The following is a 17815-nucleotide window of genomic DNA, read 5'->3' on the forward strand; positions in this document are numbered from 1 at the left end:
TCGTCTAATGGCGCGCGGGCCCACAGGAAGACTTCCGAGTATTCGTCGCTCCTGATTAATATAATTAATATTAGGAATAAATAATTTATTAGTACTTTAAGTTTTACGTATTTTTAAATTTAGCACTTTTGTTTTGTATCATAAATAGTACTTGAATTAAGAATAAAAACTCATTTAATACCTCTGTTAGATTTTTCGTTTAAATTTTAACGTCTCGCCACATGTCAACCGCGATGGTTGACATGTGACATTATATAAAAAAAAAAAAAAATTAAAATTTTTTTTAAAAAAAAAGATGAGAGGTAGCCTGCCACCCCATGGCAGAAAAAAAAAATAATAATAACAATAATAATAATTTGATGGGTTTTGGCCATTGAGAGTGGCCAAACCACCCCCATGGGCCACAGGGTTGGTTCGGCTACCCCAGGCCAGCCCGTCTGGGGGTGGTCGAACGCCCGAACCACTCCTGTGGAGCCACCCCCAATGGCCAAAACTTATAATTTTTTTTTTCTCCCATGGGGTCGTCGAATCTGTAGCGCCCCAGTTTTTAAAACACATTTTTTTAAAAAGAATAATAAAGTTAAAAATAAAAAATAAAAGTGATTATTTATATGAATAAATAATCATTCGTCTTATAAATTGTTTTATAAATATTTTCAATTGATTTAATGAACTGTGTTTTAATAAAACTGATAATTATTTTATAACCGAAAATTACTGAGTTAATAAATAGACAAATAATTAATCATAAGATTAATTAGCCTTATTTTTATAATGGTGCAAAATATTATTTGACAATTTATTATTTAGTGTAATAATAATATATGTATTAATGTTCGTAATAAAATGTCTTGATTTATGAAACGAACTAGACTCAAAACAGGTTTAAAATTTCACTCTAGTGATTTATTATTATTGATAAAGACCTAGTGTAAAATAGATTCAAAGCCTTATTTCTGCTAAATAATTCAACCCAACTCGTCCTCCATTGATTTTATTAAACCTTCAGCCCACCTCACCAACTTCCCCACTCTGCTTAAATTAAACCCATCTACTCCCTCCACTCATCACCCTCACACTTTAATAATGACTCAGTGCCTCCAACCTACCGCATCTTCTTCAATAATACATATATATAATTGCAATTGGTTTACTTTTATATTCCATTTTTATAATATATATTTATATGTAGTGGCCAACTTGCCCGTTAGACATCGTTAGACATCATTATGTTGTTCCTTTTCTTTATTTTATTTCATCCTTTCTTTTCCAGCACTTGCTTCTTTTTTTATTATTGTTTTCTTCTTCTCTTTCTCCCTTATATTCTCCCTTCTTCTGTTCTCCTTCTTCACCGAGGCAGTGAGACACAGAGATTGTCAGATGTTAAGAGAGAAAGAGTGAGATGTGAGGAAGAGAGGCAAATAGGGAGAGAGATCGGTTGTGAGATTGAAGAGAGAAACAGAGTGAGTGAGAAGGTGTTAGAGATGAGAGCTAAGGGAGATTGTAGAGTGAGTCAGAAAAGGAGAAACCCCGGAGGACCCCGACCCAAGCCCAGACCCAGAATTCCAGCCGAACCCGTAGCCGCGTGACCCAGACCCCAGCAGGCCCGAGACCTGAGTAACCCGAGAGACCCATAACTCCGAACCCGGCCTTTCATTGGAACCCATGAAGCCCGACCCTCGGTTGTGAAGTTCGGCGCGATTTCCGGCGGCTCCAGTGAATTTCCGACGAAGACCCGTAAGGCACGAACCCAGAACCCCGTGCTGGATGGCATTTTCCGGCGATCGGGATGGTATTTTCCGGCGACAAACCCGACAACTTCAGGGTATTAATTATTGTGAATTAAATAATGTGAGTGTGTGAATTAAATAATATGAGTGAGTGAATTAAATAATGTGAGTGGAATAATATGAATTAAATAATGTGAGTGTGTGAATTAAATAATGTGAGTGGATTGATATAGATTAAATAATGTGAGTGTGTGCAACCAGCCCGACCCGGCAGCAACCCGATCCGTCAACCCGTGACCCGAACCCGGAAATCCAACCCGGCAGTGACCCGTTTCCGGCAGCGAATATCCGGCAACTTCCCGTGACCGAACTCACTGTTTTCACTGGATTTTCTAGTAAAAATCCTTAATATGATGAACTGAGAAACTGTACAAAAAGGGCTGTGAGTATTCCTTACTCACTCAGAGTGATACACGTAGAGCTTTCCTTAATGTTTTGATATCTGCTTTATTTAATAGTATGCAACTTGTTTGGAGCATATTGTTTGTAATATGACATGTTTTAGTATTAAGGCATAGAGACAGATAGGAAGCTCTGAGGGATAGACATTCTTAGATTTAGGAGAGATAGACATTCTCGGTTTTGAAGCTCTGAGAGAGATAGACAACCCAGTTGGTGGGTTTGAGGCTCTGAGAGAGATAGACATCCATGGATTTAGGAAAGATACACATCCTCGGTTTTGAAGCTCTGAGAGAAATAGACAACCCAGTTGGTGGGTTTGAGGCTCTGAGAGAGATAGACATCCATGGAGTTTTGTGGGATTTGAGGCCCTGTGAGAGAATAGACAACCCTAGTATGTGGGTTTGGTACTCTGAGAGGGATAGACAACCCAGGACTGAGGCCTTAAGAAAGGACCCTCAGTGAAAAGCCCGTAGAAAGGATAGTGATTTTTGGGTTTGGATCCTTGGCGTTAAGTGTTTATAACTGTCATCATATTATGGCATTTTGTTGCATCGCATATATTTAATTAAGTCAGTAATCTTATTATTATTGAAAGCAGTTGACTGACCCATATTTTTATATGGGCGGTTTAGCCTATTATGCAGGTACGAAAGTATATAGAGCTCAAGGATTGGATTTTGTTAGCACTGAAGATTACATTGGCTTATTGTATTCAGTTTGGAATATATTATTTACATTTGTCTTTCAATAAACTCTAATGTATCTTTTAAAATAAACAAAAAAATATTCCGCTGCGAGAGTTTATCTCTGATGTAGTAATGTCACGTGGAAACTGGAGGTTTCTGCTTACGAATTTGCAAGCTCAAATTCGGGGCGTTACAGAATCACCCTCCAATCGGCCACCCCAGACGGGCCAAGGAGCCACCCCTCTTCTTTTTTTTTTTCTTTTTTTTTTTTTAAATTTTAATTATTTTTTAAAGATTTTTATTTTTTTTAATATAGTGCCACGTGTCAACCTCAACGGTTGACACGAGGCAAGGTGCTAAAATTTGGACAGAAAATCTAACAAAGGTACCAAATGAGTTTTTACCCCTAAATCAGGTACCACCTATGATACAAAACAAAACTGATGTACTAAATTTAAAAACACGTAAAACTCATGTACCAATGGAGTATTTCACCCTTAATATTAAATTTTTGAAAAATACACATAACTTATTCAAACTACCACTTCATTGTCAATGTAGAATTAGTATCCCCTCAAATTTTTTGAACATTTGAAATTCTCAAATTGTTAAATCATATCCATTCTTTATATCTAATGGTTCACAATGTACTAACTATTCACATGAAATAAATGTTATCAACAAAAAGTTGTATCAATAAATGCTTTAACATTTATTTCATGTAAATAGTTGGCACATTGTGAACCGTTAGATGTAAAGTATGGCTAGAATTTAACAATTTAAGAATCTCAAATATTTAAAAAATTTGAGGGGATTTTGATCCGTTAAGGTACCTCCAAACTACCAATTATGTTAATGTCTCCCTTAAACTATCAAAAAATGTAAATGTTCTTATTGACAAAAATATCATTCATAAAATTATTAAAAAATAAAAAATAACAAAAATTTATACCCAAAAAAAAAAAAAAAAACTAGTTTTTCTTTTTTTTTTTTCTAGCTTTTTTTTTTTTTAAAAAAAATGTTCTTTTTCGTTTTTTTTTTATTTAAAAAATGTCTTTATAATTTTCAGTTATTTTTTTGTTTGCTTTTTTTTTTTTAAAAAAAAAAAAATCATATTTTTTTTCGTTTTTTATTTAATTTGTTTTTTAAAAATATTTTTTAGTTTTTAATTTTATTTTTTTTTTAAAAAAATAGTTTTGGTTTTTTTTTTTTTTTTTGAATTTATAATGACATTTTTGTCCTATCTAAAAAAAAATTAGGGTAATTTTTGTCTTTTTATTGGTTTTATGAGGGACATTGATATTTTTTAATAGTTTGAGAGGGGGATATTAACACAATTGGTAGTTTAGGAGGTAGATTGACAATTGAGTTATAGTTTGAGGAGGGGTATTGACACAATTGGTAGTTTAGGGGGTAGATTGACAATTAAGTGATAGCTTGAGGGGGGTATGTGTACTTTTCCCTAAATTTTTTGATTTTGTTGAGATCATTTACCATTGATATTATACACCCTAGAATTTTCAAAATATATATATATATATATATATATATATATTATTATTATACACCCTAGAATTAATTTCACATTATACTCTATTATTTAGTATTAATGTTTTGATTTTAGTCTTATTATATTTTTTGAGTAATGCTAGAAGTCAATCTTTTGTTACTCTTGTTTACCTCAAAAAATTATGTAACTTTTAAAATTACCATTGGAACTTGTGATTGGTCACTATTAATTTTTGATCAAGTGGTGATTTTAAAAGCCCAATCATTCTTAAAATGACACAAGAGTGACTTCTATAATTACTCGTATTTCTTAGGTTGTGTTTGACGAGTAATTCTATATGTCATACACATATCCCTCTTGTATCCCGCAAATAATGATGTGACTTTTAAAATCACCATTTAACTTGTAATTGATTATAATTTAATTTTGATCAAATGATCATTTTAAAAGCCATACCATTATTAGAGGGACATAAGTAAGACCTCTAGAATTACTCGTATTTGACATTGCGATTACGTATATAAAAAGTGATGAGATTTTAAACAAAATTGCATATAAATAAATCGTTTATGTATTCATTTAAATACTAGGGTTTCAAAGATTCACCTAATATCATTTTATGTATTCATGAGACATACTATGATAACTCAATTAGGTAGAATTTCAATTCTCCTAATCGGAAGATTCAGCAATAAAGCACTCTTAAAATAAAATAAGAGTGCTGATTGGTGCACAACTGTTGTGAATGAGTCTTTTCTCATAAAATAAACTGAATATGGTTTAATTAAAATTTGGTTTTGATAACATGACACAATAAATTAAGCATATATTATTAATTTGGATCATATCAAATCAAATAGGATAAGCATTTGATATAAGAGAAAATAATAACAAATTAAAATAAACTTGCTATCATGAAACTTATTTCAAATTAAAATTATCCATAACATTCAATTATTAAACCATGAAGAACAAAATGGTCTCACGAATACATAATATGAATACTAGGCATCACCTCTAGCCTTAACAAGAGGTTTAGTCACTCATGTTTATGGAAATAAATTCCATAATCAAAGTGCTAAGGTTTAGCTACCCAGGGACCAGTTGACAGAGAGTAAAAGGGAGAACTTTTTCCCTTTCTTTTCAAGCTGAGCCGAGAGACAGAGATGAGACTTCTTCTTTTCTGCTACAACCCAAGAGACCGAGATAGAGAAAGAGAAGAGAAGAGAGTTGGGAGTTTATTTTTATTTCTTTTCTTTTCTTTTTACTGACCGAACACACACAGAGTGTAACGCCCATCTTTTTACAAAAAAAGAAAAAGCGTAAGTGAAAATTTCATTTTCACGTGACATTACGACATCATCAGAGTTGAAATTTGGCAACGAAATATATTTTTTTCTCAACAACTTAGGAACATAACACAACAGAGCTGACTAAATTATCTAAATATATAATTAATAAGGTTAAATACACTTTTGGTCCATGAGTTTTGAAAACTTTATTTTTTAGTCTCTGAGTTTCAATTTGCATCACAGATGATACCTCAATTTTAGGAAAAGACCAAATTAGTATCTCAGTCAAGTTTTTTCGTTCAAAAACTAACGGTCCGCAACGTGTCAATCCCTGAGGGTTAGCACATGTCACAATATAAAAAATTAGAAAAATAAAAAATAAAAAATCTTTAAAAATTAATTATAAAATTAAAAAAATAATAATAAAACTAAAAAAATTATTAAAAACTTAAAAAAAAAAAAAAGAAAAAAAAAAGAAAAAGAAAAAAGAAGAGGGTGGCTCAGCAACCATGGGGGTGGTTCGGCCACCCCATGACAGAAGAAATTTTTGCCATTGGGTGTAGTTAGGGGTGTAAACGAGCTGAGCTACTCGTGAGCTTACTCGAGATCGGCTCGAATAAACTCGACTCGTGCTCGAATCGATTATTAAATGAGCTACTCGCGAACACGGAAATTAGACTCGATTATTAAACGATGCAAACTCGTATAAACTCGGCTTGACTCGATTAAAGCTCGTGAACTCGCTCGTATAAGGATCGACTCGTTTATTAAGGCTCGACTCGTGTATATATATATAACTTATTTTTATAATATAGTATATTAATAAACAATATACTATATGTAAGCATAAATTAAGTAACAAATAAAAATGGTCATTGGTCAGCATATATTAATTGGTTATAATTTATTGGTTATATGTATATCAGTATCAATATTTAATTGTTAGTTATATGATATAATGACAATCAAGATACGTAATCATATTATTCATGTAATATAATATGATTATATGACTATACAATCATATAATAATATAATATTGTGGCAAATGACATGTAATCACTTTATTATATGTTATTAGTAGTATTATTAGATGTCCCCAAGTGATAGCTCAATCGGCTGAGGATCACGCATTATGAATCAGAGATCACTAGTTTGAATTCCCCCCTTGCGTGGACACATGTAAAAAAAAGAAAAAAGAAAAGAAAAAGTAGTATCATTAGATATTTAATAATCATTACATCACTTGATCCAAGATCTAAAGTCATACGGATTGTTAGATTATGCTAATATGTTAAATATGTTATCATATGATAATATTTAGATCGTATGATCATATGATATTAATATTATTAGTAGATAATTATGATTTATGACTCATAATGATCATACTTAATTACTTATCATAGATTTATAGATAATCTTATGAATAAAATGATATGATATGAATCATATGATTCATAATTCACACACACACACACACACACACACACACACACACACACACACACACACACACACACACACACACACATATATATAAGTATTGAAATCTTATGATTATAAAAGATCTTAGAAAAAAAATACAAATACGGGAATGAGATTGACCAAATCTACATAACAAACCAAGATTTATTTTTGTTCCTAGTTGCATGCAGCATGATCTCACTAACTTTTATGTTATTCGCACAATTGCACACATATTGACATATTGTACACAAAATGCTACAATGGCAATGCCGTTTTGGCTTTTTTTTAAAAAAAAAAAAAATTTAAAAATAATAATAAAAAAAACACACCCAAAAGGCATTGTGTATAATTTCTGTGCAAATAATATACCTCACTTTAATTTATTATTAAGTGTGACAGTGTAAAATTATATATAAGTTGAAAAGGGCTACGGCCGTAATCAGCTATAAACTATCTACTTGAGCGGTCAGCAAGGTTCCGATAGCTCAAGCCTCAAAATAAAGCGTAGAAATGGTTGGCACTGCCTTTCAATAGTTTAATTATTTTATTTGTTTATTTATTTTTCAACAATTACTAAAAAATAAATTCTTTGTTCGAGGGGAATTAGTCTAAACAACGAGTTTTGCAAGGATAAGGATCTCTCCACATTGATATTTGTCTTGCAATAAAATGTTGGTCTTCCTCAATTGTTTGTTATACAGTTTAAATGTGTAATTATGTATTGAAACGTTATTGTAAAATAGAGGAGCTAATTTTTTATTTTTTGTTTTTTATTTTAAGTAAAAAAGAAGAGCTTATTTTACTATGCACATTTTGGCCTTTAATTTAGTTAAACAAGGAGATGAGAATTGTGCAGTCAAACTAAGAAAGTTGTGCTTTATTTATTTAAAGCACAACTTTCTTAAAAAAAATAATAATAAATGAAATTGTAATTGTGAAATTTAATAAGAAAAAATAAAATAAAAACTTCCTATATTTTCACAAGTAATATAAGAAATTCTTATTTTGTTTACGAATTTTAAGGTTTGACTTTTTAGAAAAAGTTGAGTAAAATATAATTTGTTTAGAAAAAGTTGAATAAAATATGATTTATTTTTGAAAAAGTTAAATAAAATATGATTTGTTTTTGAATAAAGTAGAATCAGAATCATATTCTGTTTTCTAAATTCTATTGCCAAACATACTATTTTAAATAATTAAACATCAGGGAATACGTCATATAAGTTGGTCATTAGAGTTGATTGTTAAGAATCACAATCTAACCTCTGGTTTAAAAACAGGTTGGACTGTGAAGCAAAATGATATAAATAATTTTTTTGCACAACTTTTACACAATTTTAATAATTTTTTTTAAAAATTAACCATTAAATATTTAATAAGCATATGTAAAAAATCAAATTCAATAATTGAGCATTAAAAAAATTAATTAGAGTTGTGCTAGTTTGACACGAATTATCTTCGTTGAACACGAATAAAGATAGATCGCTTTACGAGACCGAATTTTAAGGCTTGAGTTTGCTTTATTGGACCGAATACCAAAGAAAATTGCTGCAATTGGCCTCTTAACCCTGAGTTTCAACTTTTAAGGCATGAGTTGGCTTTTCACTTTTTAGGATGGAGATTTTTTTTTATTATTATTATTTTTTGAAATGCAATCAATGGCTCCTGAAGTGTCACTGCACTTGAAAATTTAAAACAATTTAACAACGTATTTGGTACATGGTAATATATATTATTAAATTGAAAAAAAAACTAATCTAAATCAAAATATAATTCACCAACAATTTTGTTGTAATAGTTTTCCATGGAATATCTGTTTTGCTTTTTTATTGTTTTTTATTTTATTTTTAAAAAAAATATAAAATTAGTTGTAGTAATTAGCTTAATTTACAAATTACTTCATGCCATTTAAAAATAATTCAAAGATCTTAAGAATATATCAAAATAATAATTTAATCCCAAATTTTTGAATTATGTGTTGGGTCTTGTAACCACCAGCCATAGCTAGCTAAATGGGCTAAACGGAATTCATCAACATTACAATTATAAATTTTCACTTGCTTTGTTATTAAGATTCAAAATTTCAAATAAGATCATGCTTTTTCAAGTTATCATTGGGAAGAATACATATAAAGAAAAAATAAAATATATAATAATTAAGAAAAAAAAATAAGTTTATAGTAAATAATAAGTGGTGAGAGGCAGTTATGCACTGTAGCATTTGATCCATGGCAAAGGAAAATGGGCCGTAAAGCAGAAAAGTGAAGCACAAAAAAATGTTTCAAGAGCCCACTAGCTCTAATTAATTTTCTAGTCCACTGAATGGATGCTCGCAGATCAGGTACGTTTTTTTGCAGACGTGAGTTGACATGGAGGGAGGCTCAAGACTGACATTTGCACGACCAACTTGTCTCCCTCTTTAACTGACTTGCGAATTAACTTATCATTTAAGCAAACGCCACACACCAGCTCACAACCTATCACTATGGTCTATGCGTTTTACACACTGCCCAATGCCTCACACACTCTGCTCAATGCCTCAACGCATGCATCTCTCGTCTACCAAAATTTTTGCAAGTTTCCATCTTCTTCTCAAATCTCAACAGGTCTCACAATTTTTGCAAGTTTCCATCTTCTCAACGGATCTCAAGTGAGACCTGTGAGTTAGTGACAATACTTACTCTTTCTAAAACACCTTGGCTACAAGTCCACAACTACAAGGTGTGGAGAATCAGCTTTTAATTGATGGAAAGCTTCACAGGATTCCTCACAACTCTGGCGTTGGTGCTGGCGTCGGTATACTCGACGTCAAGCGCCCTAAGATTGAGAATGACACTTCTAGTTCGATTGTAACGATGCTGGCTTCAACTCCGTTCCATCGGGTTTGCGTTCTATTTACCTATCACTTGCTTTTCTTTTTCTAGATTTTGTGTATGAGATTTGTTGGTTGGTTCTAAGATCTTGGTTTTAGGTTCTTGATCTACTTGTTTGTATTGTAGTGCTTATTTTGTGTTTGTATTTGTTTGAATTTTTTTTTACTCGGGCCGAGCTCGAGCCGAGTACTCGAGCTCGGGATCGACCAAAATGATCGAGCTCGAGTTCGAGCTCGGACAATATATTTTCCTATGCGAGCCGGTCTCGCACAGGATTTTTCAGCTCGTGTCGAGCTCGAGCTCGAGCTCGAGCTTTACTGTTACTTAAACGAGCCGATCCCGGACAGGTAATACCCGCTCAAGATCGGCTCGTTTACACCCCTAGGTGTAGTCGAACCACCCCATGGGCAAATCCTTGCAATTTTTTTTTTTTCAACCACCCCAAGGGTCAAAACTCTTATTTATTTATTTATTTTGCCATGGGGTGGTTCGGCCACCCCAGACCGGTCAAGAGGGTGGCTCACCACCCCTCTTCTTTTTTCTTTCTTTTTTTTTTTCAATTTTTTTTTAAAGTTTTTAATATTTAATTAATTTTTAAAGATTTTTTTTATTTTTTTTATACTACAACACGTGTCAACCCGGCGAGCCGTTAGTTTTTAGACGAAAAACTTAACTGAGATATTAATTCAGTCTTTTCCCAAAATTGAGGTACCATCTGTGATGCGAATTGAAACTCAGGTACTAAGAAATAAAGTTTTCAAAACTCAGGGACCAGAAGTATATTTAACCCTAATTAATATAATAAATACACTTAAAGCAATAACTTATGTGCCACATGCGACACTTAATAATGCACAAGCACTGTTTCTCCTAAAATAAACCAACATATTAAATACTACATATCAATAGAATTATTCCAATAATCCTGATCTTCTTCCCATCTTGCATAAACTTGCCTGTGATTTTGGTGATAATACTATGGGCAAGTGAGTCAACAACCTTCAATAACATAATGAAATACTGCTCTATTTAAAAGTATACTATGCAATCATATGATAACAGTTGTATATACATATGCACAATCTCATTAACAGTTCTATAAGCATAGTCTCATTCATTAGTGTAGATGGATAGATAGATGTTGTGAGACGCTAACACATAATACGGTCTTATCATAGATGGATAGATAAATGCTGAGAAACTTTAACAAATGATACAATCCTATCATAACTGTGGGTATGAGTGTACAACAGGTTGTGGTAGCGATTATTTGCTTATAATCGCTACCGCAACCGGGGTCTTTGGTTATTCATATTTTAACAATCCGCAATCGGTAGGTAAAAATACCGCCAATTATTCAAATTATTTTAAACCGGTTATTAACTGATTTTCTTTTATTGTTGAAATTTTCAATTTATTTTATTTTTAAATCCAATATTTGGCTGGGTAAGGGTAACCGTAAGTCTGTAATTTATCTATTAAAAAAAAAAAAAAAACCGTAAGTTTGTAGAATGTAAGCTTGCTTTCTAGTTTCCAACCTTCCATAACATGAAATACCAAATTACCATCATGAATCATCTTTTAGGAAATTGGCAAAACATAAAAAAGTAAAAGATAAAAATGGCATCCTGCCATCCTTCCCCCCCCCCCCCCCCCCAAAAAAAAAAAATAAAAAAAAGGAACATTACAAATTCAAAAAAAAAAAAAAAACAAAAATAAGTCTAAACATAATATTTGAATGGATATTTATAGCAACAGATCTACGACACACCATAAATCACCATGGATATACGGCACATCGGAAGTCTGGAAGTAGCTGCAATGCCAAAGAAAAACACAAAGAGACAATGTTAAAGTAATCGAAATCTGAAAATATTTCCTATACAAAAATCAAAATCGAAATCTGCAAACAATAGGAAAAGGAACACTGGGCGTGGATCGAAAGAGAAGAACAATAAGTGGATCAGAAGAAAATAAGAGAAGGAAAGAAGAAGAAAAGATCAGACCGACAGTGGGTACTACCATATTGGGACTCGTCAACGTGGGCACTGGGCACTGGGCGTATGTGTGTATCAGAGATTCAGTAGAGAAGAAGAGGGAAAGAAGAAGAGAAGAAAAAAGGAAAAGAGAAGAAGAAAAAAGAAGGAAAGAAGAAGAGAAGAGAAGTGGAGAAAGAAGAGACAGCCTGCTGAAGAAGAGTGAAGAAGTGACGAAAATTAGGGTTAAAGTGATCTTGAGTCTTCCGTAGTTCCGCGTGCATGAGCCGTGTGACGACCCGTTTTTTTTTTTTTTATATAAAAACATACAAACGGATCATCACAGTGGCACGACTACATGTCGCTCAGCCAACATATGGTACATGCCCCATAACATGTACCTGATAATCAGAGTTAAATCTAACAGTGGAATATAATAATCAATGTGCAGCGGAACACATATCATAAGCGGAAATACATCTAATACATAACAATTAATTACAACAAGAGCCATTTACAAGACTATCTATTTAAGGCTTATAAAACATATTACACCAATTACATACTAAATATAGGCTCAACAAATATATGTGTCACGTGGTACACAAGCCATAAATAAAATACCCAAAATGCGGACTACCCATGAGTCGGTGACTTATGACTGTCGCGATATGCTCCAATCATAGCATCCCAGACACTAGGTGGACGAGTCAATAACTATATCCGCAAAACCTGCAACCAAAGCATAAACGTCTGCACGGTTGCGGGGGTTGCCGCATCCGTACAGGTGGAATTATTAGCCCACCGTCTTAGCATACATAAATATACTAAGACCTCAGAGGTATACTATTCACTGAGTTTTCGCAAAGAACCAACTTTTCTTTTCTAGTCATGCGTACACTATAACAGCCACCAATTTTATAAACTTTTGTTTGAAAACCCCCATAGCTGATATAGCACACACCGGCTAATAGAAAACATTTGAACATACTTGGCAGCTAAGATTATACGCAGAAGTTCTGTTGTAGAAACAACTACATACGACCTCACCTACGATAATACTTTAAGGTTTATTTGCTTAGGTTTACATAATCCTTACGTTAGAAATCAATGGCATTTAAATCATGCAACTATCCGATAGAAATATACATAAGCTCTTTTCCATTAAAACTCTTATGCATACCAATACGTATAGCAAAACTACTCATAATATAAAAACATCACTCATCAAAACCATGCTATGAATGATTATGCAATGCACATCATGGAAATTAATCCAAGCATCATGGGTTACCCCAAGCATCATGGTAATAAATCCAAGCATCATGGAAATTAATCCAAGCATCATGGGTTACCCCAAGCATCATGGGAATTACCCCAAGCATTATTTCCCGTGAGTTGTGAACCTCACTTCGATGCACGTTTAGCGTTCATATGCATATGCATCATGCTTTAAAACAATATACACAATATACATTTCATTTTATAAATTATGCCTTCAACACATGCTTTCTTTACAAAACATAATCAATTCAACATGTCATTTCTTTCACAATTTGCATAACTTAAATCTTTATACTCACTCTAAACTCACCAATCATATTCATAGTTCAAAACATCATCAATATTTCAATATACTCCAAAGTACTCAAATCATCCAAAACAATTAATAATCAACATACAGTTGGTTCAGGTTTGTAAAACAATATATATTTTGCAATTCATCATTTTAGAAAATAATACTTCTCAGTGAGTAGAATACTCACCTTGGCTGCATCGGACTCTTGACTCAAACATTTCTCCTGTGTTCTAGTTACTTGAACTCTAGATTGGAGGACACGATGAAGTTTCCAATCACGACATGTGCCTGCAAATATTTATGACGTTAAACTATGCTATTGAACATATACTCTATGACACATAGACTACCCGCGTGCTCACACGTCGCTTTACTCGCTTCCAAAGCCAACTAAGTACCTTGCCTACCATTAGGTTAACCATTGGTTATAGCCTCATAATTATTTCGCTTATTATTTTTAAGTCGCGTTTACTATTTTATTTGCCTACTAATTATTATTTCGTCACATTATCATCGTTAATCCTTTAATAGCTTGATACTTATTTACTAAGTTAACAATATATATTTAATCCTATATATATACACACACACACACACACACACATACAACGCTTAAACCTAATCAATTGATACACATAAATATCATGTGTATACGGATAGGTGAATTAGGTACTTAGTCACCTTATTGTCATTATTATCAATTAAGTCTAATAATTTGCTTATCCACTTAGGCTAACTATGTGTATTCGGTCAATATACATACGTAGGTACATATATGCATAGAAGGCTTATTAAGTTAAACATAGTCTCCTAACGCACTTAGAGGTTTCATATTACATAGGTAAACACATTAATCATCCAATTACATTTACCAAATGACTCCAGAGCTTATTATGTATTTCCTTCACTTATGTATACTTATTGACTTAAGATTGTATTGGGCATAACAACTCTATGTTCTTTTAACCTTAATCACTACATCTAATATTTTATTCTTATTAGTTTCTCACTTTCCAAGTAGTTTAGATTTAAGACTTTAATCTTATTTAACATACTAATTTAATAACTCATATTAAACTAGATTATAATCACATTTATAATATATCCTTTACTGAAACTTGAGGCACATACCTAGACTCAAAACTAAACATTATGCTAATAATTGATTTATTAATAATCCATAGTTCTTATGAACTTTATTCCAATATTAATTATGTTTATATTTCAACATTTAACTCACTATTTATGTTTATTTGACTAACTCCATTAATCCTTGTATTTCCTTCATATCCATTTATAATTTATTCACTTGTGACACTATCCATTCACTTGTTTATCATTATTACCCCTTTATCTTACTTAAACTATTAACTTAATGACCCTCATTACACTTTATTTCCATTTACTCCCATTTTTACTAATTATTTATTTTACTCTTTTCTCTTATTCTCCACTCATAATTCTGCCCAAGGCATTAACCATGAGCTACCAAAATAAACCTCCATTAACTTAACAACCAACATCATCAAATCACCAACCCAAAACCAGATTTGGGTTCCACCAAAAACACCCATCCAAATTAGCCCATACACTCTTCAAACTCAAACTATCAATCACTAAGCTAAGCTCCAAAAATACAACATCAAATCTATCGAGATTTCTTCACATCCAACACCAAAATCCAAGACCCCAAGAGGACAACCCACTCGGTCCATCCCATGGAAATTCACCTAAAATTCCAACAATCAACAGTAAAGCATTAAACACAAGCTAAAATCACTAAAAACCAAAACCCCAAAAGATATACACCATTCGGTCATCCCCTTCCAAACTCACCATAAAACCCTCAATTTCCATTTTAAGCAAAATCCACGATTTCAATCTAAATCAAACCAAATGGAACCCATTCGGTTTACAAAGCAAATCCAAGAAATTCTCAACAATACCCATTTGGTTTTCACCCCAAAAATCTACAATAACCTCCTAAAAACTAAAACCCATTACCATTTTAACGTAAAATCCGGATCTAAACAAATCTCAAACTATTCACATGATTTTCGTGCTTTATAAACAATGGGTAACATAGAAACACGAAGAAAGGCTAGAAATTTACCCCCACAAAAGCCCATTGCCGGATCTCCTATTTCTTCTTCTTCTTCTCTCTTTTTCTTGGGCTGCAACGTGGCTGGATCTTCATTTTCCAGCCGGTAATCCTCTCCCACGGCGACTCTCCTTCACACGGCAGCCCTCTCTTTCACGGGTGTGTGGGTGTATGGTAGAGGAGAAGAGAAATGAGGAAAATGGGGAGAAGAAAGGAAATAAGGATGAAGGGGGAGATGGATATGTGTGTGCGTGAGAAGCAGGGGAGAAGGGAAAAAGAATAGAAAAGGAAGAAGAAGAAGAGAGGCGTTGGGTGGGGAGAAAAAGGGGAAGAAAAGAAAAAGGGGAAGTGATAAGGTGGACACATGGCATGCACAGAGTGGTTGGGAGAAGATAGAGAAATCTTCTCTTAGCCATTCACAAGTTGACATGTGGCAATGAGAGAGAACATTTTTATTTAAATGTCTAGACTTCCATAAATTACACTAGGGCCCCACAATATTAAAATCCTTTCTTTTAACAATTAATATATAATCCTACATTTAATTACTCACTACCCGGTTAATTAATTATTTATTCCATTAAGACCCGTTATTATTATTATTGTAATTCTATTATTTCACCTAAGACTTATTTTATTTTCAATAACATAAATATTATTACCTAGAATATAATTATTTGTTCCATCAATTTAATAAATGTACATTATTAATTAATAAATTCTTTATTTATTTTCTTGGTCTTTACAAGCCGTGAGGTGGTGTATATATATAATTATAATTATAATTATATATAATAATAAAAACCGGTTGAGATTACCCAGTTTTTAAACTGTAATAACCATTAATCGCAACTGAGTACCCGGTAGCCGTGGGAATTTTACCATCTCCAGTCTTACTATAAATAGTTTATAGGTACAATGCAATGATATGATGACAGTTATATATTCTTATGCACAATCTCATTAACAATTTCATTTGTACAGTCTCATTCATTATCTTGGCATTGGCCAACTTATACTGGCAGCGACGACTTTCCAACCTATCTACATTCCTACCATGGGTAGCGACGACTTTCCCATGCTGTTGGTAGCGACAACTTTCCAACCTATTTATATTCCTACCGTGGGTAGCGACGACTTTCCCAACTTATTAATATTCTTACCAAGGGTAGCGACGACTTTCCCAACTCATGTTGACCCATTTATTAGTCATAACGATAACATATACATAATTCCAAACAAAACATGTAAAATGCCAAACTTGCATACAATTAAATAAAACAGAAATCACAACATCATCAAAGACAACCACGTATCATCCCCAGTGAGTAAGAAATACTCATAGTTTTATCCTACTTCAAATAATAATCACACAAATGCTCATTGCAATACAATCTTGTACATGTGATAGTGTGTTAGTACAAAATTGCTAAGAAATCTATTTTATTTCATTTATCACTTTTGTTTTCTAGCCACTTAATATAATTTCCTAACAATATAACGACATATAAAATTGACCAATTATATTACCACATATTTCGTGTGGGCATTACTACAGCATTAATTAATTAATACCCAAAATACCATTTTAAGTAAAACGGGCATTATAACAGTTTTAGTATTAAAAACTTATATATATTTTTATATCAAATAAACATAAAAACTCCATTAATATAAATAATGAGTTTTACCTTTTAAAAACAACTGGATAGCACAACAACATAAATATAAATAATATTTATTTTAATCTTTATAAAATATAGGCAGAATAACAACATTAATATATTAAATGCCTAAAAGTATTTAAAAGCATTTAGACAGTACAACAACGCTTTTATAAAACATTACTTTTTACTCGGGCATTACAACAACGTATTTTATATTTTAATCACTCCGCTTTGAAAACACTGTTTAAAAACACCACTTAAAACATTAATAACTTATTAATACAACTTATAAAATCATAATCATTTAAAAAACCATTAACTTTAAAATCATGTAATCAAAGCTAATAAGAAAATTACTCAAATATATCACAAAATGATATATTTTGCACTTCCGATTGCTGACCCGTGAGAGAAGGAGGATTTCTTTTTCTCTGTTTCTAACCGTGAGAGAGTTTTAGTTCCTTCTTCT

General features: G+C 32.3%; 1 long non-coding RNA gene across 2 annotated transcripts; it reads right to left on the reverse strand.

The window, feature by feature from the left end:
- Positions 1-11680: 11680 nt before the first annotated feature.
- On the reverse strand, positions 11681-15994 carry LOC133852015 (uncharacterized). Of its 2 annotated transcripts, XR_009895878.1 has the most exons (4): positions 15692-15994; positions 13766-13866; positions 12624-12752; positions 11681-11839 (listed from the first exon to the last, which is right to left on the reverse strand). It is a non-coding gene; the product is annotated as an uncharacterized LOC133852015 (long non-coding RNA). The 2 variants fall into 2 exon arrangements; XR_009895877.1 differs by lacking the exon at positions 11681-11839 and having other exon boundaries at positions 12408-12752; positions 15692-15993.
- Between the last annotated feature and the right edge of the window lie 1821 nt (positions 15995-17815).

This window comes from Alnus glutinosa, chromosome 12 (assembly GCF_958979055.1).
Source record: "Alnus glutinosa chromosome 12, dhAlnGlut1.1, whole genome shotgun sequence".
In the NCBI taxonomy this organism is placed as follows: Eukaryota; Viridiplantae; Streptophyta; class Magnoliopsida; order Fagales; family Betulaceae; genus Alnus; species Alnus glutinosa.